At 39.3% G+C, this 24,648-nt stretch overlaps 1 protein-coding gene across 1 annotated transcript in view; it reads left to right on the top strand.

Moving 5' to 3' along the window:
- DTWD1 (DTW domain containing 1) overlaps positions 1 to 9,815 on the top strand; it is a 92,843-nt gene extending 83,028 nt beyond the window's left edge. The window contains exon 7 of the transcript XR_011568902.1: positions 9,106 to 9,815. The gene's annotated coding sequence lies outside the window, so the exon portion shown is untranslated. The remainder of the gene's footprint in view (positions 1 to 9,105) is intronic.
- The last annotated feature ends 14,833 nt before the right edge of the window (positions 9,816 to 24,648 follow it).

The following is a 24,648-nucleotide window of genomic DNA, read 5'->3' as shown; positions in this document are numbered from 1 at the left end:
TTGAACATACCTTTGCTACCATGTGGAATGAGCACAATTATAGAGTAGTTTGAACCCACTCCAGTGTTCTTGCCTGGAGAATCCCAGGGACGGGGGAGCCTGGTGGGCTTCTGTCTATGGGGTCGCACAGAGTCGGACACGACTGTAGTGACTTAGCAGCAGCAGGACATTCTTTGGCATTGCTCTTCTTTGGGTTGGAATGAAAACAGACCTTTTCCAGTCCTGTGGCCACTGCCGAGTTTTCCAAATTTGCTGACATGTTGAGTGCAGCACTTTAACAACATCATCTTTTAACATTTTAAATAGCTCAGCTTTAATTCCATCACCTCCACTAGCTCTCACTTTATACCATAAGCTTCATAATGCCTGACATATTCACTGCTTAGGCCCAAGGAATGGCCCATTCCAGATATGGTCAGTGATTCCATGTTGCATGAACGAATACCAATAAATGGTGTAATAATGTATGAGTCCCTGGACTGAGGAGACCCACAGCAAATGTTCACTCAGTATTGCTATTCCAGCATAGAGTTTAGGGAATTAAGAATAAAATTATGCACTGTACTCCGATTATTAGCAGAAATCCCTTCAGTGACTTTGGGCAGTTTGTCCTCTGGGTCACAGTTTATAGGATTCAGAAATCCCAGTGGAGAATTTAGTCAACCTGGCATGTTATTAGGAAATGATAACATTTATAATATAATTGTCATCACCCACACCTTTGTAATAGTTTTCTTTATGGTAATACCTATTTAAGGCTGATTCCATTAGGTTCATCTGGATTGAATTAAAAGTTACATTAGATTTCATACCAGAGCTAATATTCCAGAGACCAGATCCTGCAGGCCAAGCCTAGTTCATTAAATTCTGAAATATCAAGGCAGATAAATTACTATCACAGAAACCAGGGAACCATATCACAGAAACCAGGGAACCATAAATATCATTGAAAGTTTCAGGTGAACAGCATTACCTGAGGGAGGATTTTAAAGAGGTCCTAGTTTATTCACTTAGACCCTGGGAAGTGTTGCTGGGTGTCAAATGTGGGATGTATGTTAATCCAACACTCTACCATATGGAGGCCAAATGGCTGTTTGGAGTGGGCGTTGTCTCTAGAATCAGCCAGAGTTGGATTCAAAGCCTAAATTCTACACATATTACTCTATAAATTTAAACAAATGATGGGAGTAAACATAGTGCTTACACCACAGTTGCAAGAATTCAATAAAATAATTCAAGTAAAGCCCTGGTCTATCACAGAGAAGGTGCTCAGTAAATATTAGTTGTCTCTATAAGAACACTAGAAGTGTACCTAGTACACAGTAGTCTTTAGTTTTCCAAGGAGAAACCCACCCCCCCAACATACACACACAAAACTAACACACAAAGCTGGGAGTTCATTCAGACCAATTACATACATGTCCTGTTCCCTACTGTTGTTGTTGTTAGGCCTCTAAGTTGTGTCTAACTCTTTGCGACCCCTCGGACTACAGCACGTCAGGCTTCCTTGTCCTTCACTATCTCCCAGAGTTTGCTCAAACTCATATCATTGAGTCAGTGATGCTATCTAACCATCTCATCCCTGTCACCCTCTTCTCTTGACCTCAATCTTTCCCAGCATCAGGGTCTTTTCCAATGAGTTGGCTCTTCACATCAGGTGGCCAAAGGATTGGAGCTTCAGCTTCAACATCAGTTATTCCAATGAATATTCAGGGTTGATTTCCTTTAGGATTGACTAGTTTGACCTCCTTGCAGTCCAAGGGACTCTGAAGAGTCTTCTTCAGCACTGCAGTTTGAAAGCATCAATTCTCTAGGGCCCGGCCTTCTTTATGGTCCAACTCTCACACCCGTACATGACTACTGGAAAAACCATAGCTTTGACTCTGCAGACCTTTGTCGGCAAAGTGATGTCTCTGCTTTTAAATACACTGTCTAGGTTTCTTGTTTCCTATGCCTTACCCCAAAACATAATCCTTTCAACCCATTACTCACTTTGATCTTGAATTTATTTGCCTATGAGTTTTTGTGTGTGTGTATCCTAGATCCTCAGATGAGTGCTTCTTGCTCTGACTCCAGCACAGCCCCGGTACTAGTTTTAGACTTCACTGACAAGGTTTTGGCTTATAGGTCTTGCTCTCCTTAGCAGTTGACCTAAGTTTGCCTCCAGGTTCTACCTCTATCCTCCTAATGGCTCTTGGTGACCTTCATATTACTGCAGAGCTAAAATATATTTTCCAGAGAGGAAACAAAGTAAATAGGCTTAAAGTGGCCTCTTGGTTGAGGATAAGAGAACAGAGTTGGAAAGAGAGTTTCCAGGGTGGAAAGGTACACAGAACATACTTCCCCTACCTTACCATTTTGTCTGGGGATTGTGACAGTTAAGATTGACCCTGGTGTCACTAAGTAGGGTTGATCAATGAGCCACTTAATCAGAAAAGCTCTTTACCCTTAAAAATACCCTTCATTTTTCCACTTTTGGAAATGGAAAGAAAAAACTATTTATGTGATTTCTCAAATCCTTGAAGTTTAGTTTGGGTGCAAATTTTCAAAGTGGTCTCTGCCGGAGTATTGCTTTTATAAGCTGAGAAACAGGCATTTGGCTTTAGGGAAGCCAGGAATTTGGAAGTGATCCATGATGGGCCCAGTGTCAGCTCCCAGACTTGTGATGTCCTATGGCATTTACAACTCACTGCTTTCCATTGAAACCATTGCCGCAGAAGAGGATAAGTAAAGAGTGAGCCCTCCTCATCAGGGAATTGCCCTCAGCCATTGGGATACCTGCTCTGTTGTGGGAAACCCTGCAGTTTGAGCACTGGTATAGTTTAATATGGCAAGCACTGGAGGAAAGTGATGCTAATACTGATTGACTATTCCACCTCCAGTATCTCATGAAAAAAATACAAGTCTGAAAATTTCTCCACCTTCCCACTAACCCCTTTCAGAGCCATTAAAACTACTTTGGGGCCTTAAGAGCTGGTTGTTTGGCAGCACTAGGCTCCGTCCAAAGAAAGAAAGGTCTTTTCCACAAACCAGTCTTCTTCCCCAGTGCCTTTGCCCAGTCCTTCTTATTCCTGCCAGGATCCTGCCTGCTCACTGTTATAATATTCCAGGAGATTTTCTCTACTCAGTAACACAGTTCAGGGAGTCCCTTCTAACACAAAATGTAGTATGTCTGATGGTCTTAATGTGCCTCAGGCAAAAATTAACCATTATCAGTGAGGTAGAAAATGAAATGTTACTATTTTATATTAGTGTGGTCAGGGAGGATCTCTTTGATAAGGTGAAAACTGAGCAGATAATTGATAAAAATAACCAGTGAGATTTGGAAATAGTAGAGAAAGATTATTCTAGGCAGAGGGAACAGCAAGTGCAAAAGCCCTGGGGTGGCAGAGTGCTTGGCATGTGTTCAAGGGAAAGCAAGAAAGTCAGTATAGCTGGTGCACAACAAATGAGAAGACTGATGGAAGAGCTCGTGGGGAGCCAGACCACTTAAGGTATTAGAGGCCTTACCCTGGAAAAGGCAGGAAACCACAGGAGAGTTTTGGGCAGAAGAAGGACATGATCTGACTTTTTTTTTTTTAATTGTTGGTAAATGGTTGAGTTTTAAAATGATCACTGCCTGTTGTGTTAAGAATAGACTATAGGAGGGCTTCCCTGGTAGCTCAGTGGTAAAGAACATGTCTGCTAATGCAGGAGGCACAGGTTCAGTCCCTGATCTGGGAAGATCTACATGCTGTGGAGCAACTAAGCCTGAGTGCCACAATTGTCAAGCCTGTGCTCTTGAGCCAGGGAACCACAACTATTGTGCCCAGACACTGCAACTACTGAAGCCTGCTGGCCCTAGAGCCTGTGCTCCTCAACAATAGAAGCCACCGAAATGAGAAGCCTGGGCATGCAATGAAAAGTAGCCCCTTCTTGCTGCAACTAGAGAAATGCCTGCCCAGCAACAAAGACCCAGCACAGCCATAAATAAATAAACAAATAAAATTAATTAAAAAAAAGAATAGATTATAGGAAAACAGGAATTAAAAAACCAAGAAAATTATTGCAATAATCCAGGTTTGAGATAATAGCTTAACCAAGATCATAGCAATGGATGTGGATAAGAAAATTGGAGCAGAAAGATACTGAGAATTGGTAGTATTATGGATATATTTTTAACTGGAGACAATAAGATTGACAGTAGGATATGAGGCTCACAGAAAAATTAAAGAAAAGTACCACAGATGGTGACTGCAGCCATGAAATTAAAAGACGCTTACTCCTTGGAGGAAAAGTTATGACCAACCTAGACAGCATATTCAAAAGCAGAGACATTACTTTGCCAACAAAGGTCCATCTAGTCAAGGCTATGGTTTTTCCAGTGGTCATGTATGGATGTGAGAGTTGGACTGTGAAGAAAGCTGAGTGCCAAAGAATTGATGCTTTTGAACTGTGGTGTTGGAGAAGACTCTTGAGAGTCCCTTGGACTGGAAGGAGATCCAACCTGTCCATTCTGAAGGAGATCAGCCCTGGGATTTCTTTGGAAGGAATGATGCTAAAGCTGAAACTCCAGTACTTTGGCCACCTCATGCGAAGAGTTGACTCATTGGAAAAGACTGTGATGCTGGGAGGGATTGGGGGCAGGAGGAGAAGGGGACGACAAAGGAAGAGATGGCTGGATGGCATCACTGATTCGATGGACGTGAGTCTGAGTGAACTCCGGGAGTTGGTGATGGACAGGGAAGCCTGGTGTGCTGCGATTCATGGGGTCGCAAAGAGTCGGACACGACTGAGTGACTGAACTGAACCGAACCGCATTTTTTGCCCAAACAACTGGATTTATGAATTGCTATTGGTAGAGATAAGGTTAACTGCAGGAGAATTAAAGTTGAGGGGAAAAGCAAGAGTTCTGTTTTGAGCATATTGAATTTAAATTTGTATTAAACATGTGTGGAGATTTTGAGTAGACAGAAAGGATTTCATGTTAGAATTCCAGGTTGAACTATAACTATGAGCATCAGTGGTATATAAATGGAATTTAAAGCCATGAAACTACATGAACTTGTAGATATATAAAGACATCCAAAGATTGAGCCCTGGGGCAGGACAATGTTTAGAAATCAAGTAGATGTGGAAGAATCACCCAAAGTGACTGAGAAGAAGCAGCCAGTGATGTATGAAGAGAACTAAAAGAGAGTGATGTGACAAAGCTAAAAAAATTTTCAAGAAGGAGAAAGTGGTCAACTTACTGAATGCTGCTGTTGGGTCAAGAAAGATGAGAACTGAGAAGTGACCAAAGTGGAAAGTTGAAAACTGGAAGTTGTCCTACAACTGAACATTTATGTGTTTTCTCTTAAAGAAAAAAATTGGAAGATCCTAACAGAAACATGTGAGACACAAACATTTATTAATTTCCACTATAAATTTGGTGACCAAGTTTCCTAAACACTAAAATGGATACAGTTGGTATAATACTGGAGTAAAATATTTGAAAATTAGATTGTTCTCTAAAATTCAAGCCATGTAGATAATAGACCAAGAAAGAGCCCTCTGCAGAGAGACTGACTCACTTGGATGTCCCTAGAGAGAAGAATGACTACCCACTCCAGTTTCTTGCCTGGAGAATCCCATGGACAGAGGAGCCTGGCAGGCTATAGTCCATGGGGTCACAAAGAGTTGGACATGATTGAGTGACTAACACTTTAACTTTCCACCCCACTGAGAATCAGTGACTCATTCATTCACTTATTTATTTTATAAAGCACATATCTATACCTTTTTATTTCTCTATTTTCCCCCTCTATCTGCCTATCTATCTAACCATCCTCTAACTACAAACCTGCTGCTTCTGCTAAGTCACTTCAGTCATGTCCGACTCTGTGTGACCCCAGAGACGGCAGCCCACCAGGCTCCCCCGTCCCTGGGATTCTCCAGGCAAGAACACTGGAGTGGGTTGCCATTTCCTTCTCCAAACTACAAACCTACCTATCTATAAAAGCAATGCTGCTTTAATAGAAAATAGCTTTAACACATAGAGATTTTGCTAACAAAATCAGAAGAATTTATAGCATTTTTACTCTTTAATATCTCTAAAGGCTGTATAGGAACACACTTTTTTCTTTTTTTTTCCTGTAAGAACAAGAACTACTTTGAGAAACAACCAAAACCTATCATTAGTGATTTATGTTTCTTTGTGTACTAATATATGGATTCTTAATAGGGAAGGTCAAGGGTAAGGCATTTCAGAATGCAAGTATTACATTTCATCACTTCTCAGAATGACCAATCAGGATAATGAGGATGTGTAAAGTAGAATTTGAAGTGCCTAGAGAATATTTTGGAGAAGGAAATGGCAATCCACTCCAGTATTCTTGCCTAGAAAATCCCATGGACAGAGGAGCCTGGTGGCTGCTGTCCATAGGGTCACACAGAGTCGGACATGACTGAAGCAACTTAGCATGCATGCATGAATTGGAGAAGGAAATGGCAACCCACTCCACTATTCTTGCTTGGAGAATCCCAGAGACAGAGGAGCCAGGTGGGCTGCCGTCTATGGGGTTGCACAGAGTTGGACGCGACTGAGGTGACTTAGCAGCAGCAGAGAATATTTAGGGGGAAAAATGTCAGGTAGAAGAAATAAATGGCTATATGGGTTTGTAGAACAAGCGAGCAGTCTGTTCTGGGTAAATAAGAGTGTGAGCCATCATAAGAGGGAAAATTTTGGTTTTGATAAAGACATAGAGATTGTAGAGAAAGAAAGAAGAACTGAACGATTATTCTGTTAAATTTTCAGGGGGCCTCCCTCTCTTTCATAACTATGCTTAATCAACATGATAACATTGTTTTTCTTGTACAATGCCCTTTTTCATTATATAATTGTAGAACTAAACTGTGAGAAAAAACAGTAAAAGCAATTCATCATCAGTCTTTACATCTCATCAAAGGAATATGCTGAGACATCTCTTATACTCCCTGATGCCTTCTGCCCCCATCCTACTATTTTTGGATTACAGCTGTTCCAGTATCCTGTAAAAGCCTGGGCTATTTTCTTGGGGAAATTTCTGGCTAGGGATATTCAGAATAGAGTAATCCTTCTCATAAAAACAACAGAGCATGAAGTCCTAAGATGGAGTGTGTCTAGACAGTATTTAATTTGTTGTTTTATTTCCTCTGAATCATAATATGCTTTATTTCCATATGTAAGCATTGTAAGACATGAAATGGCTCTGAAAAACACTACTACTTCTCTTTTATGAGGTTTATTACTTCTTGTTTCGAACAATGATGACACGATTTGAACTTTCTGTGGTAAAGCTGTTTGTTTTAAAAGTCAGATTTGATTCTGTAGACATTTTAAATTCAGCACGTTACGTCTTCTGCTAGCATCTAATTCAGGTTTCTAAATATAGAACCATCTTTCCCTGCTCTCATTACCTCTTTTGTGATCAGGACAAGTGCCTTTGTGAGTGTGTGTAGAACACCAGTGGGCTTCCCTGGTGGTTTAGATGGTAAAGAATCTGCCTGCAATGCAAGAGACCCAGATTTGATCCCTGAGTCAGGAAGATCCTCTGGAGAAAGGAATGCCTACCCACTGTAGTATTCCTTTATTAAAATATGATTTTAATGTCTAAAGTATTTTTTGGGTACATACATTTTTAAAATTTATTCATTTTTAAAGATAACTGCTTTACAGTATTGTGTTGATTTCTGCCAAACATCAACATGAATCAGCCATAGGTATACATATATCCCCTCCCTCTTGAACCTCCCTTCCACCTCTCTCCCCATCCCACCCCTCTAAGTTGTTACAGAGCAGTCTAGTATTCTTGCCTGGAGAGTTCCATGGACAGAGGAACCTGTCTGCCTACGGCCCATGGGGTAGGAAAGAGTCAGACACAGCTGAGCAACCAACACTGTAGGACACCTGTAGCCCTGCATCTGGTAAATCAGATACGTTTTCAGAATGAAACTGCCTGACCTAGAAAAATATTGAAAATTCGTGTCTTAGTTTTGATTTATTAGAAAATTAAAAATGTATATTTTAATACATTGAGTTGTTTAATGTGAAAGTAAACATCATTGAACAGAACTGCAGATACACACTGCCATTCAATTTTTTCTTGGTACTTCATTTCAAAATGTCTTCCTTTTATTCCCGCGTGCCACCCCCCCCCCCCCGCCCCGCCACCAAGAAACATATTTAAAACTTTCTTTGTAATCAAAGCAAGGATTGTTTTTGACCAAAATGCAGATCATAAAAACAATATGAGTAATATATATAGAAGTATATTAAGAAAATGTGTGTGCTTTTATTTGTCCTGAGCTAGAAAATGCTCCAACAGTTAGAAAATCAAATCACGAATCTGAGCACCAGAAGTTCCTTTGGCACGAAGACATTCACGTAAAACAAAAGTTGGCAAAATGGTGGAAGTTGGGCAGAGAGGATAAATGGCATTTTGCTGTTGACTTTTTAAGGCAGCCATTTTATTGTGTGGACTTTTTCACACAAACAAACCATGTGAAAATTTCAACTCCTAATATCCAGAAATATGGGGCATAATTATCCCTGTCCCATCCTTTGGCGAAGAAACTAGTAAAGCACAAGATAAGTGTAAGGTAGGGTAAAGATAAGTAGACACCTAGACATCATTTGGCAGACACACTACACACAATTGAGAGACATGTATTTACTAGACTTGCTCATTTCAAAAAAGGCCATCTGTCATTCTTCATTAAAGCAATTGTCCATTCTAACAGTTTACATGAATGAATGGTTCAAATGTCAAATTCTGATTTCTCTTTTAAAGCTATAATAGCCATACTAGTTTATTTTACATAATTTATTCATTTTTTGGAGCATTTCCTTTTTTTAATGGGAGTATAATTGATTTACAATGTGTTAATTTCAGGTTATAAAGTGATTCAGCTACACATACATTTTTTTTTCATATACTAATTTTTAAAAATCAATACATGTAGCTTCTGCTTAATGACAGCTGTTTTAAATTTAAAAATAAGGATAGACATGTATACTTTCTGTGGGTGGGCTTTTCTTTGGGAAAAGGAGGATATTGGGGCAGTATTTTGATCTATTTATATCTCACTTTCCATGGGCTTCCCCAGTGACTCAGCAGTAAAGAATCCGCCTGCAATGTGGGAGACGTGGGTTCAGCCCTTGGGTCTGGAAGATCTACTGGAGGAGAAAATGGCAACCCACTCCAGCATTCTTGCCTGGAAAATATCACGGGTAGCGGAGCCCAGTGGTAGTCCATGGGATGGCAAAGAGTCAGACGTGACTGAGTGACTGAACAACAACAACATACTTCACTCTCTACAGGGAATCCTTCAGTACACAATAAAACGTATATATTAATATCCTTAAAATGAAAGTCTCATAAGATTTTCTGGGGTTAGTGTATTGCAAATATTTCTTGGCAATTAAGAAAAAGAGGGGAGAGGAACAAGATGACAGAGGAGTAGGTGGACATGGAGTATATCCCTCTCCACAGATACATCAGGAATACACCTTCAAACACAGAAGTACATGCAGAACACCAGCTGAGAGCAGACAGGAGTACCTGGCCAGTGGAAAAGAATATATAGACCCAAGCAAAACTTGGTAGGACAAAGGAACTAGGAGGAAAAACAGAAGTGTTAGTAGGACTGGACTTGCCCTTGGCTGGCAGCTGGGGGAACTGAAGCAGGGGTCCGATCCCCATATCGGGCAATTGTCTGAGTCAAAGGAGAAACATTTAAGGCTGAGAGTGAAACAGCTGATCTGTGGCAGCCTAAATGGAATGAGAATCAGACAGTCCTTGCTGCAGCCTTACATATCCCAGACAGGGACATAGATCCCCTGGAAGGTGCAGCAGTTGGGAGCTGGAGTTTAGGGATTTGTGGAGCAATCCCAGGGCAAGGGCTGCTGTTGACTGTGGAGAGATGGATTGAGGGGATGTGAGGGAGGAGACTGTGGTGGAAATGCATGTGGAGGAAAGCTGGGCAGCCATGGAAGCAAAGCGATACTACTGAGTCATGCATAGGGGGTAGAACCATTGCCATAACCTCTCTCCCCCTACACACCAGCATTGGCAATTGAACAGTAGAGAGGCTGGCCCATCAAACACCTGACACATTGAACTACAGAGTAGGACTCCACCAAGGGTGCTCCTTTAAGTGCCTGACACGCCAATCCACAGAGTAGGACTCCAGCCAGGGTGGGCCCCTCTATGTTCCAATAACAGAGAAGGAACCCAGGCAAGGGAACCCCCTAAGTGCCTGAACAGGCAGAGCTACAGAGAAAGACTGGCCAAAGACACCTTCTAATGGCCAGCTACAAGAGGCTCAAAAAAAGACTCTGATAGGGCCATAACTCCTGCAGCAGAGGCAGTGTGTGTCCCTGCACACTTGGCGCTGTCAGGGTCCCTGCAAGCCGAGCAGCTGTGCCACCTTCATGCTCAACTCACACTGGGGCAGAGCTGCCATAGGCAAAAAAAAGTCTTGTGTCTATGCGTGCGGGGTCACTTCAGTAGTGTCCAACTCTTTGTGACCCTGTAGACTGTGGCCTGCCAGACTTCTCTGTCAGGGAGGGGGTTCTCCGGGTAAGAATACTGGAGCATATTGGCCAATGCTGGTTTTCATACCCTTCTAGAGTTCTATATTTCCTTCTGCCCTAGCCGCCAACTCCCTGAGTACCTGGTGCTGCCAGAATCCCTGTGACCCAAGCAGCTGCACCACCTCCACACCTGGCCCTCACAAGGACAGACCCAAGTCCTCCAGGGCAGCCTCAGGAGCAAACCCCAGTGGACGACCCACATGCAGAGGTGGATATAAAACCACAATTGAAACTCAGGGGCAGTGTGACTAAGGAAAAAGACGCAAAACCTTTCCACTAGCTGTACAAGCTGCAGATTAAATTCACACAATCAACTAGGCAGACTCTGTGTCTATGGAATATATAAAGGGTCATTGAGAGCTCCCACAAAAGAAAACGCACTAGTTCTGATAGCTGAGGATATTGGAGGCGAGAACACAGAGGAGTAGGACCAGAGTAGGATCTGAGCTGCCCCCGGAGCAGGTCCAGAGGTCAGCACAGTGTTGGAGGGCATCCTAGGGAGGTGAGGTGGACTGTGACTCCCAGTGAGGGAAAGGACCCTGATAGCAGTGACTCAGGAAAAACATTATTCTTATGTTTTGACTTGTCTGTAGATTTTTTTGGATTTTTTTCTTTTTTTTTTCCTCTCCTCGCCTCCGCTGCCCATTGTAGTTGATTTTATTGGCACTATGAAATCTAATTAAGCTTTTAAGCTTTTTTTTTTCCTTTTTTTCCTCACTTTTTTTTATTTTTTATTTTTTTTTTATTTCATTTTTTATTGTTGTTATAAACCCCTGCCTCTACATCAGGCTTTTGCAGTTCTGGGGAGTTTTCCTTTTTTTTCTCTCTATTTTTTAAATTTAATTTTTAATATTTTAAGCCTATTATTATTTTTCTACACTTATTCCTTTATTTGCTTTTCCCACTGTTCTTTTCCCCTTGCAGTTAATCTTTAATATATATAAATCTTCTTAATCTACCTCTATTTAACTTTGCGTATCTATTCTTTCTTTCTTTCCTTTCCTCTCAACATATTTGCTAGTTTTATTTTCATTGCTTTATTCCCCACTTGGCACCTTGCTTTAGTTTTGTTTTTCATCTTGTGCTTTAGCTAGTTTTGTTCTGGTAGATATAATTTTTGGTTTCCTTTGATTGCTGGGTCAATCTATTGTACTTTATTTTTGTTGGACTGTTTTGATTTTGCTTATGGGTGTATGTTTATATGTGTATATTCAGTTACACTTTTTATTGTTGTTATAAACCTCTGCATCTACATTGGGCTTTTGCAGTTCCGTGGAGATTTTCTTTTTTTTCCTTTTTCTTTTCTCTTTTTTATAATTTTAACTTTTAATTTGTTAAACCTATTATATTTTTTATATATTTATTCACATATATTTATACACATATATGTATATGTGTATATTCCATTATTTTAATTATTTGACTGATTTTGTAACTGCCATTTTTGGGGGGCTCGTCTTTGGTTTCTCATTTTGGATATTTGTTTTAATCTCACTTAATGCCAGAACAAACCACTTATGGAATCATCATTCCCAACTGGAGATCAAGCCCTGAGCCTTTGGAGTGGGAGCACTGACTCCAAGACCCTATGCTACCAGAGAACTAATCCTAGGGAGTATCAAATAGTGAGAACTCACACCATGGAAACCACTTGAGTACAAGACCCGGCATCACCAAACCACCAGTAGCACCCTGTGAAGCATGCCTCATCTAAACAACAAACAAAAGAAAACTACAAACCCAATCATCAGCAGACAGGATTACCACCTCACTCAGCCTTGCCCATCAGAGAAAAAAACAAACAAAAACTCAGCATAAATCTCACCCTATACAAAGCTTACACAAACCACTGGACCAACCTTAGGAGGGCAGAAACTGAAAGGAAGAAAGAATTCAACCCTGAAGCCTGGGAAAAGGAGACCTCAAACACAATAAGTTTAAAAAAAAAAAAAAGAATGAAAAGGCAGAGAAATACTACACAAATGAAGGAACAAACTAGAAACACAAAAGTCCAAATAAATGAAGAGGAAATAGACAAACTACCTGAAAAAGAAATCAGAATAATTATAGTAAAGATGCTCAAAAACCTTGAAAACAAAATGGAGAAAATGCAAGAATCAATTAACAAACACCTGGAAGAATTAAAGAATAAACATACAGAGACAAACAACACAATTACTGAAATTAAAAATACTCTAGAAGAAATCAATAGCAGAATATCTGAAGCAGAGGAATGAATCAGTAAACTGGAAGATAAAATGGTGGAAACAATTTCTGAAGAGCAGAATAAAGTAAAAAGAATGAAAAGAACTGAGGATAGTCTCAGAGACCTCTGGGACAATATCAAACAGGCCAACATTTGAATTATAGGGGTCCCAGAAGAAGAAGAGAGAAAGAAAGGGTATGAGAAAATTTTTGAAGAGATTATAGTTGAAAATTTCCCTAACATGGAAAAGGAAATAGTCAATCAGTTCCAAGAGGAGGCACAAAGAGTCCCATACAGGATAAATCCAAGGAGAAGCACACCAAGACACATACTAATCAAACTAACAAAGACTAAACACAAAGAAAGAATGTTAAAAGCAGCAAGGGAGAAGCAACAAGTAACATATAAGGGAAACCCCAAAGGCTTAACAGCTGATCTTCCAGCAGAAACTGTGAAGGCCAGAAGGGAATAACAGGATTTAAAGTACTGAAAGGGAAAAATCTACAGCCAAGATTACTGTACCTGGCAAGGATTTCATTCAAAATTGATGGAGAAATAAAAAGCTTTTCAGAAAAGCAAATGTTAAGATAATTCAGTACCACCAAACCAGCTTTACAACAAACGTTAAAGGGACTTATATAGTCAAGGAATACAAGAGAAGAAAAACATCTACAAAAATCAACCCCAAACAATTAAGAAAATGGTAATAGGAACATATATATCAATAATTACTTTAAATGTAAATGGATTAAATGTTCCAACCAAAAGACTCAGACTGGCTGAATGGATACAAAAACAAGACCCATATATATGCTGTTTACAAGAAACCCACTTCAGACCTCAAGATACATATAGACTGAAAATGAGAGGATGGAAAAATATATTCTTTGCAAATGGGAATAAAAGAAATCTGGAGTAGCAATCCTCATATCAGACAGAATATATCTTAAAATAAAGAAGATTACAAGAGATAAGGAAGGACATTACATAATGATCAAGGGATCAATCCAAGAGGAAGACATAACAATTGTAAATATCTATGCACCCAACATAAGAGCACCTCAATACATAAGACAAACAATAGCAGACATAAAAGGAGAAATTGACAGTAACACGATAATAGTAGGAGACTTTAACACACCACTCACACCAATGGACAGATCATCAAAACAGAAAATTAATAAGGAAACACAAGTCTTAAATGATACATTAGATGAGATGGATTTCATTGATATCTTCAGGACATTCTACCCAAATGCAGAAGAATAAACCTTCCTCTCAAGTGCAGATAGACCACATCTGGGGTCACAAATCAAACCTCAGTAATTTTAGGAAAATTGAAATCATATCAAGCATCTTCTCTGACCACAACACTATGAGACTAAATATCAATTACAAGAAAAAAAGTGTAAGAAACACAAACACATGGAGATTAAACAACAGGTTTCTAAATAACCAACAGGTTACTGAGGAAATCAAAAGGGAAATAAAAAATTTCTAGAAACAAATGACAATGAAAACACAACTCAAAACCTGTGGGATGCAGCAAAAGCAATTCTAAGAGGGAAGTTTAGAGCAATACAATCCTACCTCAAGAAACAAGAAAATTATCAAATAGACAATCTAACTTTACACCTAAAACTACTGGAAAAAGAAGGACAAAACACCTCCAAAGTTAGTAGAAGGAAAGAAATCATAAAGATCCAAGCAGCAACAAATGAAAAAGAAATTAAAGAAACAATAGTAAAGATGAATAAAACCAGTAAAAATTAATAAAACAATAGTAAAAATTAATAAAACTATTTTTTATTAATAAAACTAATAAAAGCTGGTTCTTTGAGAAGATAAACAAAATTGACAAGCCTTTAGCTAGACTCATCAAGGACAAAATAGAGAAGAAACAAATCAACAAAATTAGAAATGAAAAAGGAGAGGTTACAACCGACAATGCAGAAATATAAGGATTATAAGAGACTATTATGATCAACTATATGGCAATAAAATGGATAACCTGGAAGAAATGGACAGATTCTTAGATAATTTAAATCTCCCAAGACTGAACCAGGAAGAAATAGAAATTATGAACAACCCAATTACAAGCACTGGAATTGAAACCATGATCAAAAAATCTCCCAAATAACAAAAGCCCAGGACCAGATGGCTTCGCAGGACAATTCTGTCAAACATTTAGAGAAAAGCTAATGCCTATCCTTCTAAACTCTTTCAAAAAACTGCAGAGGATGGAACACTTCCAAACTCATTCTACAAGGCCACAATTACCCTGATATCAAAACCAGACAAAGACAACACACAAAAAGAAAACTACAGGCCAATATCACTGATGAACATAGATGCAAAAATCCTCAACAAAATTTTAGTGAACAGAATTCAGCAACACATCAAAAAGCTCATACACCATGATCAGATTGGGTTTATTCCAGGCATGCAAGGATTCTTCAATATATGCAAATCAATCAATGTGATACACTATATTAACAAATTGAAAGATAAAAACCATATGATCATCTGAATAGATGCAGGAAAAAACCTTTGACAAAATTTAGCACCAATTTATGATTAAAACTCTTCAAAAAGTGGGCATAGAAGGAACCGTCTTCAATATAGTAAAGGCCATATATGATAAGCCTACAACAAGCATTATTCTCAATGGTGAAAAACTGAAAGCATTCCCCCTGAGATCAGGAACAAGACAAGGAGGTCCACTTTCACCACTGTTATTCAACATAGTTCTAGAAGTCCTAGCTACAGCAATCAGAGAAGAAAAAGAAATAAAAGGAATCCAAATCAGAAAAGAAGTAAAGCTCTTACTGTTTGTAGATGACATGATACTGTACATGCTGCTAAGTCACTACAGTCGTGTCCGACTCTGTGTTGACCCCATAGACAGCAGCCCACCAGGCTCCTCCATCCCTGGGATTCTCCAGGCAATAACACTGGAGTGGGTTGTCATTTCCTTCTCCAATGCATGAAAGTGAAAAGTGAAAGGGAAGTCGCTCAGTCATGTCCGACTCTTAGCAACCCCATGGACTGCAGCCCACCAGGCTCCTCCGCCCATGGGATTTTCCAGGCAAGAGTACTGGAGTGGGGTGCCATTGCCTTCTCTGTACAGTACGTAGAAAACCCTAAAGATAGTATCAGAAAATTACCAGAGCTAATTTAACAAAGTCGCAGGATACAAAATCAATACACAGAAATCACTTGCATTTCTATATAGTAACAATGAAAAATCAGAAAGAGAAAATAAGGAATCAATCCCATTCACTATTGCAACAAAAAGAATTAAATATCTAGGAATAAACTTACCTAAGGTGACAAAAGAACTGTACACAGAAAATTATAAGACACTGATGAAAGAAATCAAAGATGACATAAACAGAAAGATATTCCATGTTTCTGGGTAGGAAGAATCAATATTGTGAAAATGACTATACTACCAAATGCAATCTACAGATTCAATGTGATCCTTATCAAACTACCAATGGCATTTTTCACAGAACTAGAACAAAACATTTCACAATTCATATGGAAACACAAAAGACCCCAAATAGCCAAAGCAGTTGGCTGAAAGAAGAATCCAGCTGGAGGAATCAACCTTCCTGACTTCAGATTACACTACAGAGCTACAGTCATCAAGACAGTATAGTACTGGCACAAAAACAGAAATATAGACCAATGCAAAAAGATAGAAAGCCCAGAAATAAACCTAGATACCTATGGTTTCCTTATTTTTGACAAAGGAGGCAAGAATATACAATGGGGCAAAGACAGCCTCTTTGATAAGTGGTGCTGAGGAAATGGGACAGCTATGTGTAAAAGAATGAAATTAGAACACTTCCTAATGCCATACACAAAGATAAACTCAAAATGGACTAAAGACCTAAATGTAAAACCAGAAACTATAAAACTCTTAGAGGAAAACATAGGCAGAACACTTGATGACATAAATCAAAGCAAGATTCTCTATGACCCACCTCCTAGAGTAACGGAAATATAAACACAACTAAACAAATGGGACCTGATTAAACTTAAAAGCTTTTTCACAGCAAAGGAAACTATAAGCAAGGTGAAAAGATAGCCCTCAGAATGGGAGGAAATAATAGCAAATGAAACAACTGACAAATGATTAATTTGCAAAATATACAAGCAACTCATACAACTCAATGCCAGAGAAACAAACAACCCATTCAAAAAGTGGGAAGACCTAAACAGACATTTCTCCAAAGACATACAGATGACTAACAAACACATTAAAAGATGCTCAACATTGCTCGTTATTAGAGAAATGCAAATCAAAACCACAAATCAAAACTCACACTGGTCAGAATGGCCATCATCAAAAAGTCTACAAACAATAAATGCTGGAGAGGGTGTGGAGAAAAGGGAATGCTCTTGCACTGTTGGTGGGAATGTAAATTGACACAGCCACTATGGAAGACATTATGGAGATTCCTTAAAACATTAGGAATAAAACCACCATATGACCCAGCAATCCCACTCCTAGGCATGTACCCTGAAGAAACAAAAATTGTTAAAGACACATGTATCCCATTGTTCATTGCAGCACTATTTACAATATCTAGAACATGGAAGCAAGCTAGATGCCCATCGACAGATGAATGGATAAAGAAGTTGTGATATATATACACAATGGAATATTACTCAGCCATAAAAAGGAATGCCTTTGAGTTAGTTCTGAGGTGGATGAACCTAGAACTTATTATACAGAGTGAAGTGAGTCAGAAAGAGAAAGATAAATATTGTATTCTTTTTTTTTTCAATAAGGGAGAACTTATATTAACATAGCCATGCAAATTGTAAAAGCCCCTATTTGTATATAACCAATTTCATAATTACAAATTATTTTTATAGATCCTCATGGAAGTGAGATCTAACAGAAGGCAACATCAAGGTATTCGGTTTTGGTTACTGCTTGCACTTGAAAGCCATTAAACTACTGATTAGTGAAACTGTGTCTACACACAAACATACAAACAAACCACTGATAGGCTTTCTCTCAAACAACCTGAGTTTTTGCAAGTTTTAACACTGAACAAGTGTTTGAACAATAACAATAAAGGCTACTTTGTACAACTGTAAATATATCATTTCTCGGAAACATTCAGGTGTCATTACATTTTATACAAGGCTTAGAAACCTTGCTCTGACTTTATTTTTTTATTTTTTTTGACTTTTTTTTAAATTTTATTTTTAAATTTTACATAATTGTATTAGTTTTGCCAAATATCAAAATGAATCCGCCACAGGTATACATGTGTTCCCCATCCTGAACCCTCCCCCCTCCTCCCTCCCCATACCATCCCTCTGGGTCGTCCCAGTGCACTAGCCCCAAGCATCCAGTATCGTGCATCGAACCTGGACTGGCAACTCGTTTCTTACATGATATTTTACATGTTTCAATGTCATTCTCCCAAATCTTCCCACCCTCTCCCTCTGCGACAGAGTCCATAAGACTGTTCTATACATCAGTGTCTCTTTTGCTGTCTCGTACACTGGGTTATTGTTACCATCTTTCTAAATTCCATATATATGCGTTAGTATACTGTATTTATGTTTTTGGAATCTAGAAAAATGGTTCTGAAGAATTTATTTACAGAGCAGCAATGGAGAGACAGACATAGAGCATAGCCTTATGGACATGGGGAGAGGGGAAGAGAGGGTGAGATGTATGGAAAGAGTAACATGGAAACTTACATTACCACATGTAAAATAGATATCCAACAAGAATTTGCTGTATGTCTCAGGAATCTCAAACATGGGCTCTGTATCAATCTAGAGGGGTGGGATGGGAGAGAGATGGGAGGGAGTTCAAAAGGGAGGGGATATATGTATACCTATGGCTAATTGATGTTGAGGTTTATCAGAAAACAACAGAATTCTGTAAAGCAATTATCCTTCAATAAAAAAATTAATTGAAAAGAAAAGAAAAAGAGGGGAGAAGGTTGTGTGTTACATGCCATTTGAATACACTTTGACTTAGCGGTGGCAAATGTTTGCCTCCAGTAAATGTGTCAAAACGCCTGTGTAGTCAAAAGAGCCTTGGGAAAGTGACACCGTGAAATTTTCCTGCTTCAAATGCCAACTTAGGGATCAAAATTAATTTGGACCAATAGAACATAGATAATTTTGTTCTCTTCCTTATGAGAATAGAGGTTGAAAAGTGTTTTTATTTAATTGCTTTAAAGAATGCATGATTGTGTCTTTTGGAAACTACATATCAATCTTTTATTTTCTACTGCAGCAAAATATCATATTCTAGAATACTTGAGAAATAGTGAAATATGGTTAACTTGCTATTTTATTTTTCTGATGTTTAAGAAATTTTTTTCTGTACATGGTTGTTTTAACCTTACTTTAGGAGAAGTGGGTACAGGGAAGCATTATAAATGTATTAGTTCTTTCTCCTGGCTTAATTGAATATTTATTAATTCAATACATATTTATTCATCCTATTTTTGCAAGTGACATGGGATGAAACACTGTATGTTTTTGCCCTCAGAGTTCATTGTTGACTAGGATGAGATAGGGATATGAATGTAATTTTATAGTATATTAGTAAAAATGGGCTGACTGTTAAACAATGTTAAATTTCCAGGTTTAACACAGGAAAGGTTTTTTTCTTGGTTATGTTGCTGTATACTGGGGGTGCACAAAGTGGATGGTGCAAGGTCTGCACTCTGTGCAGTCATTCATATTTTTCCCATTTAGTGGCTCTGTCATCTTCTGGTCCTCAGAGAGCGCCACTGAATTTTCTACATCTGTCTAGCAGGTCAGGGAAAAAAGAACATGGGGTATTCCAAGTGAGGACTCATGGATCAGGCTTGGAGGCACCTTCTTTCCATATTCTTTTGGTCAGAACTCAGTCATATAGCTGCACCAAACTTGAGTGCTTTGATCCAGTTCATAATACTTTAAAGATATTTAGAGTGTGTGTGTGTGTTTCCATATATATGTGTGTGTGTCTCCATATATATCTCTCGGATTTTCTGGGCTTCCCGTATTGGTACACACCATCTGTATTACAAGTCTAATATTTGGTGAAGACTTCTACTGTGTTTTCTTTTTGCAAAATAATCCCGGTGATTATTAACCATTTGCTTTTCCATCAAAATTTTTGAATCACCTTATAAAAGCTCCATGAAAGAGCATATTTCATGAAATGCTTTGGAAAACTGGAGCCTATTTTACAGAGTGAAGTAAGCCAGAAAGAAAAACACCAATACAGTATACTAACGCATATATATGGAATTTAGAAAGATGGTAACAATAACCCTGTGTACGAGACAGCAAAAGAGACACTGATGTATAGAACAGTCTTATGGACTCTGTCGCAGAGGGAGAGGGTGGGAAGATTTGGGAGAATGGCATTGAAACATGTATAATATCATGTATGAAACGAGTTGCCAGTCCAGGTTCGATGTACAATACTGGATGCTTGGGGCTAGTGCACTGGGACGACCCAGAGGGATGGTATGGGGAGGGAGGAGGGGGGAGGGTTCAGGATGGGGAACACATGTATACCTGTGGCGGATTCACTTTGATATTTGGCAAAACTAACACAATTTGTAAAGTTTAAAAATAAAATAAAATTTAAAATTAAAAAAAAAATAAATTGCATTTGACTATAATTTTATTAGAATTGAATTAGTATCTAATTCACCCCAGACTTTACTACACGGTAGTTGTTCAGTAAACACTTTATTGACTAAATAAAAGAAAGATGACAATTCTAAGCTTCAGGACAATGAGCCCATTATAAATATTCTGTGCTCAGAATTGCCAACCAATTTTAAAATTGAACAAAATAAAATTTAAAATTTTACTGTTGCAGATCATCCACCATATAATGTAGTCCAAAGATATTAGTTTTTCAGGGCACTGAACTTAGTGATTCAGATATTTAATTATGACAACACATATTAAGTGTCTAGTACATTAGTCTTGTTATACATGGTAACAGCAGATGGTATGTTTGAATAAGTCCCTTTTGAAACACCACTGTTCTACTTTATTAACAAAGATCATTTTAAAGTAGCATGATCTTTAAAAAAAAGATCATGTTGCCCAGGGAAACAAAAAGTAAACATCAATGTTTTATTTGTTACTTTAAAAATACTATGTAATACTTTTAAAGTTTATTACTACTATTTATTTTTTAATATAAATTTATTTATTTTAATTGGAGGTTAATTACTTACAATATTGTGTTGGTTTTGCCATTCATCAACATGAATCCGCCAATTACTACTATTTAAAATCCTTTAATTTGAGTGCTGATAGTCCCTAATCCGGAGAAGGCAATGGCACCCCACTCCACTACTCTTGCTTGGAAAATCCCATGGATGGAGGAGCATGGAAGGTGCAGTCCATGGGGTTGCTGAGGGTCGGACACGAATGAGTGACTTCACTTTCACTTTTCACTTTCACGCATTGGAGAAGGAAATGGCAACCCACTCCAGTGTTCTTGCCTGAAGAATCCCAGGGACCGAAGAGCCTGGTGGGCTGCTGTCTATGGGGTCGCACAGAGTCAGACACGACTGAAGCGACTTAGCAGCAGCAGCAGCAGCAGTCCTTAATCAAACTACAGCTACATTCCTATATGACTTTTTGACTGCTTGCTGAAGTTTAACAGCAGCATAAGTAGAACTTTTTACTCTTACTAAAATATAAGATTATCTTTTAAATACCAAAATATTAATATAGATCTATGGTGGTGAGCTTTTCCTAAGAGGTAAATGGACTACCAGTATGAACTAATGAGTAAACTTTAGTATTATACGAAAAATAGTTTGACACAAAGGATTTTCCAAGGAAAGGAAACACATATCTACTGGTATCTTTACCTACATAAGCATATCCTAATTGAATGATGTAATCCCAGGGCTGTAAGTTGCCTTGATAAGATTCATTACTGTTTCCTTCCTCTCTCCCTATCCCCTTTCCCCATAACGTCTCTGTTTCTAATCAGGAAGAACAAAGTTCATGGCTGAAAGGCAGTTTGGAAATCCAGATGGGCAGCAGGAAACCACAAGTCTGATTTTCTGTTTATAGGACTAGATAGAGAAGTCGACATGGTCTATTAAATTGATGAGGTCATTAACGGTTCATTCTTTCCCTGAACCCATAGAGGTGAAGGATAAAAAGATTCAGCATAGACCTAATGTGCTACAGTCACACTACGAGTGGTGAGACACATGTAAGTCCCAAGCTCAGGCTAGGGAATACTAAATACCACATTTCAAGGTATCTGTGAGAAAAAGAAAGTCCCACCTCCCAGCTTCTAATTTTATTTTACCGTCATCCACTATCAGACTGTTCTATAGAACTGAAAATGACCCAGAGCTCGTGCTCAAAAGCACATGTAGGGCTTGTAGACTGTAAAGCAGGCAATTTGGAGTTCTAGCAAATTGGCAGAACATAGCTCTGAAGTAAAAACCATTCATAAAACTGTTTTGAGCACTAGAAACAAACATTAGAAAAAAAAAATTAGAATTATTTACCAGGTAGAATTCTGAGTTCTTACCAGTCTGACTGAAGTTCAGAAATAACAGAAATGTGTCATAGCTAGAGAGCAGGTCCTTTCCTGGTGTCCTGATAACCCAGAAATTATTATATAATAATTGCACACCTCTACTACAGCAGGGCTTAGGATGGAGGGAAAAGCTTGGACCCTGGAGTCAGAGAGTTTGGGTTGGATCCCAGTTCTTTTGTTTTACCAGCCATGTCTTGGGCCCAGGCCTTTGAAATCTCAGTTCTTCTCTCTGTAATATGGAAATAAAAGTACTGATCAGATTACTGTGCTGCTGCTGCTGCTAAGTCGCTTCAGTCATGTCCAACTCTGTGCGACCCCATAGACTGCAGCCCACCAGGCTCCCCCCGTCCCTGGGATTCTCCAGGCAAGAACACTGGAGTGGGTTGCCATTTCCTTCTCCAATGCATGAAAGTGAAAAGTGAAAGTGAAGTCACTCAGTCGTGTCCAACTCTTAGCAACCCCATGGACTTCAGCCTACCAGGCTCCTCCATCCATGGGATTTTCCAGGCAAGAGTACTGGAGTGGGTTGCCATTGCCTTCTCCACAGATTACTGTGAGGATAATATAAATGAAGTAGCTCATTCTAGAAAAGGCTTCCATGCCTCAAATCTCTAACTGTTGCCTCTCAAATGCCTGTAATTCCTGTATTGCTCATGATTATGAGATAAGACAGGGATGATGCACTAAAAATAGAAATGTATAGTGTCTTGGTGGGAGGGGTATATGACATTTTCAAACCAGCACATTCGTCTTAACCAGTCACTATGCAAGGAATTCATAGGCTGGGACACAGTAAGGATAAGTTCAGAATATAAAAGGTGTTTAGAAGTAGAGTATGCTGCTGCTGCTGCTGCTACTAAGTCACTTCAGTCATGTCTGACTCTGTGCGACCCCATAGACGGCAGCCCACCAGGCTCCCCCATCCCTGGGATTCTCCAGGCAAGAACACTGGAGTGGGTTGCCATTTCCTTCTCCAATGCATGAATTGAAAAGTCAAAGTGAAGTTTCTCAGTCGTGTCCGACTCTTAGCGACCTCAAGGACTGCAGCTCACCAGGCTCCTCCGTCCATGGGATTTTCCATGCAAGAATACTGGAGTGGGGTGCCATTGAGGAACTATCAAAAAACGCAGGCCTGGGATGGGAGAGTGAGGTACACTGAAGTACCTGGTCAAGAAATGTGAGTCCTCAGGATTAGAGAGAGGGTGGTAAAGCATAGTGGGGGTGGAGTGGGGTAGGGGAGTGACTGTGCACAAAAATGACACTTGGACTTGGAGTCATCCTTGATTCCTCTCTCTCACACCTGTAGTCAAATCACCAGCATATATCAGTATCCAGTCAATTCTTACCAGGTACCCTGGTGTAAACCATTTTATTCTCATGTCCCAGTTACCATGGTAGCTCCCTGACTATGCTCTGCCTACTCTTCCCTCCTACTGACTGTCCTCTGAGTTCTCCTTGCAAAACACAATGTCAGACCATATCATTCCTTGGAAAGAACTCTCTGCTGTTGTTTAGTCGCTCAGTCATGTCCACCTCTTTTGCGACCCCATGGACTGTGGCCCACCAGGCTCCTCTGTCCATGGTATTTTCCAGGCAAGAATACTGGGGTGGGTAGCCATTCCCTTCTCCAACCTAGGAACTGAACCTGTATTTCCTGCATTGGCAAGTGGATGCTTCACCGCCGAGCCCCCAAAGAAGCCCGGGTATAATCTTAGGCAGCTCCTTAACTCATTCTTTCCTCCTAGCAACCCATCTGACTTTTGTGAGAATTGACAAAAAGTGTCAGGCATTGCACATAGTAGGTAGATATAATGCTCATTAAACTAAAATGAAAGATAGCTGTTTTAAGTGGAAGGGGGTTCACAAAGTCGAAGCTCTTCTGCCTTCTGCCAAGTTTGATCTCATAAGCTCTGAGTGCTGGTGTGATAGGAGGAAGGAAGATGATAATGGAAAGGCAAAATAAATGTCCCCAAGCTATTGTTGCCCATTTGTCCTTCTGAAAACTAAGAAGATACAGTGAAGCAATTCTGAGCAGCCCAGTTTTAGGATCAGATGTCTGTTTTGGGAAACCTGCTCTGATAGAGGAGTGAAAAAGAAAACCAACTAGGGAGTTGCTGCCGAGTTCTGGGTGAAAGATCATGTTCACCTGAGTCAAGGAGGTGAGAAAGGGGCTGGAGAGGTAGGCAAGGGTTTCTATAGATTTTTAGGATACAGAATCTATAGGATTTTATGGTCATTTACATGCGAGGGATAAGATAAATAAAGAGCCTAAGAGGA

Source organism: Bos indicus, chromosome 10, assembly GCF_029378745.1.
Source record: "Bos indicus isolate NIAB-ARS_2022 breed Sahiwal x Tharparkar chromosome 10, NIAB-ARS_B.indTharparkar_mat_pri_1.0, whole genome shotgun sequence".
Classification (NCBI taxonomy): Eukaryota; Metazoa; Chordata; class Mammalia; order Artiodactyla; family Bovidae; genus Bos; species Bos indicus.
Note: the sequence above shows the minus strand (reverse complement) of the source record. Positions and strands in the feature narration are given on the sequence as shown.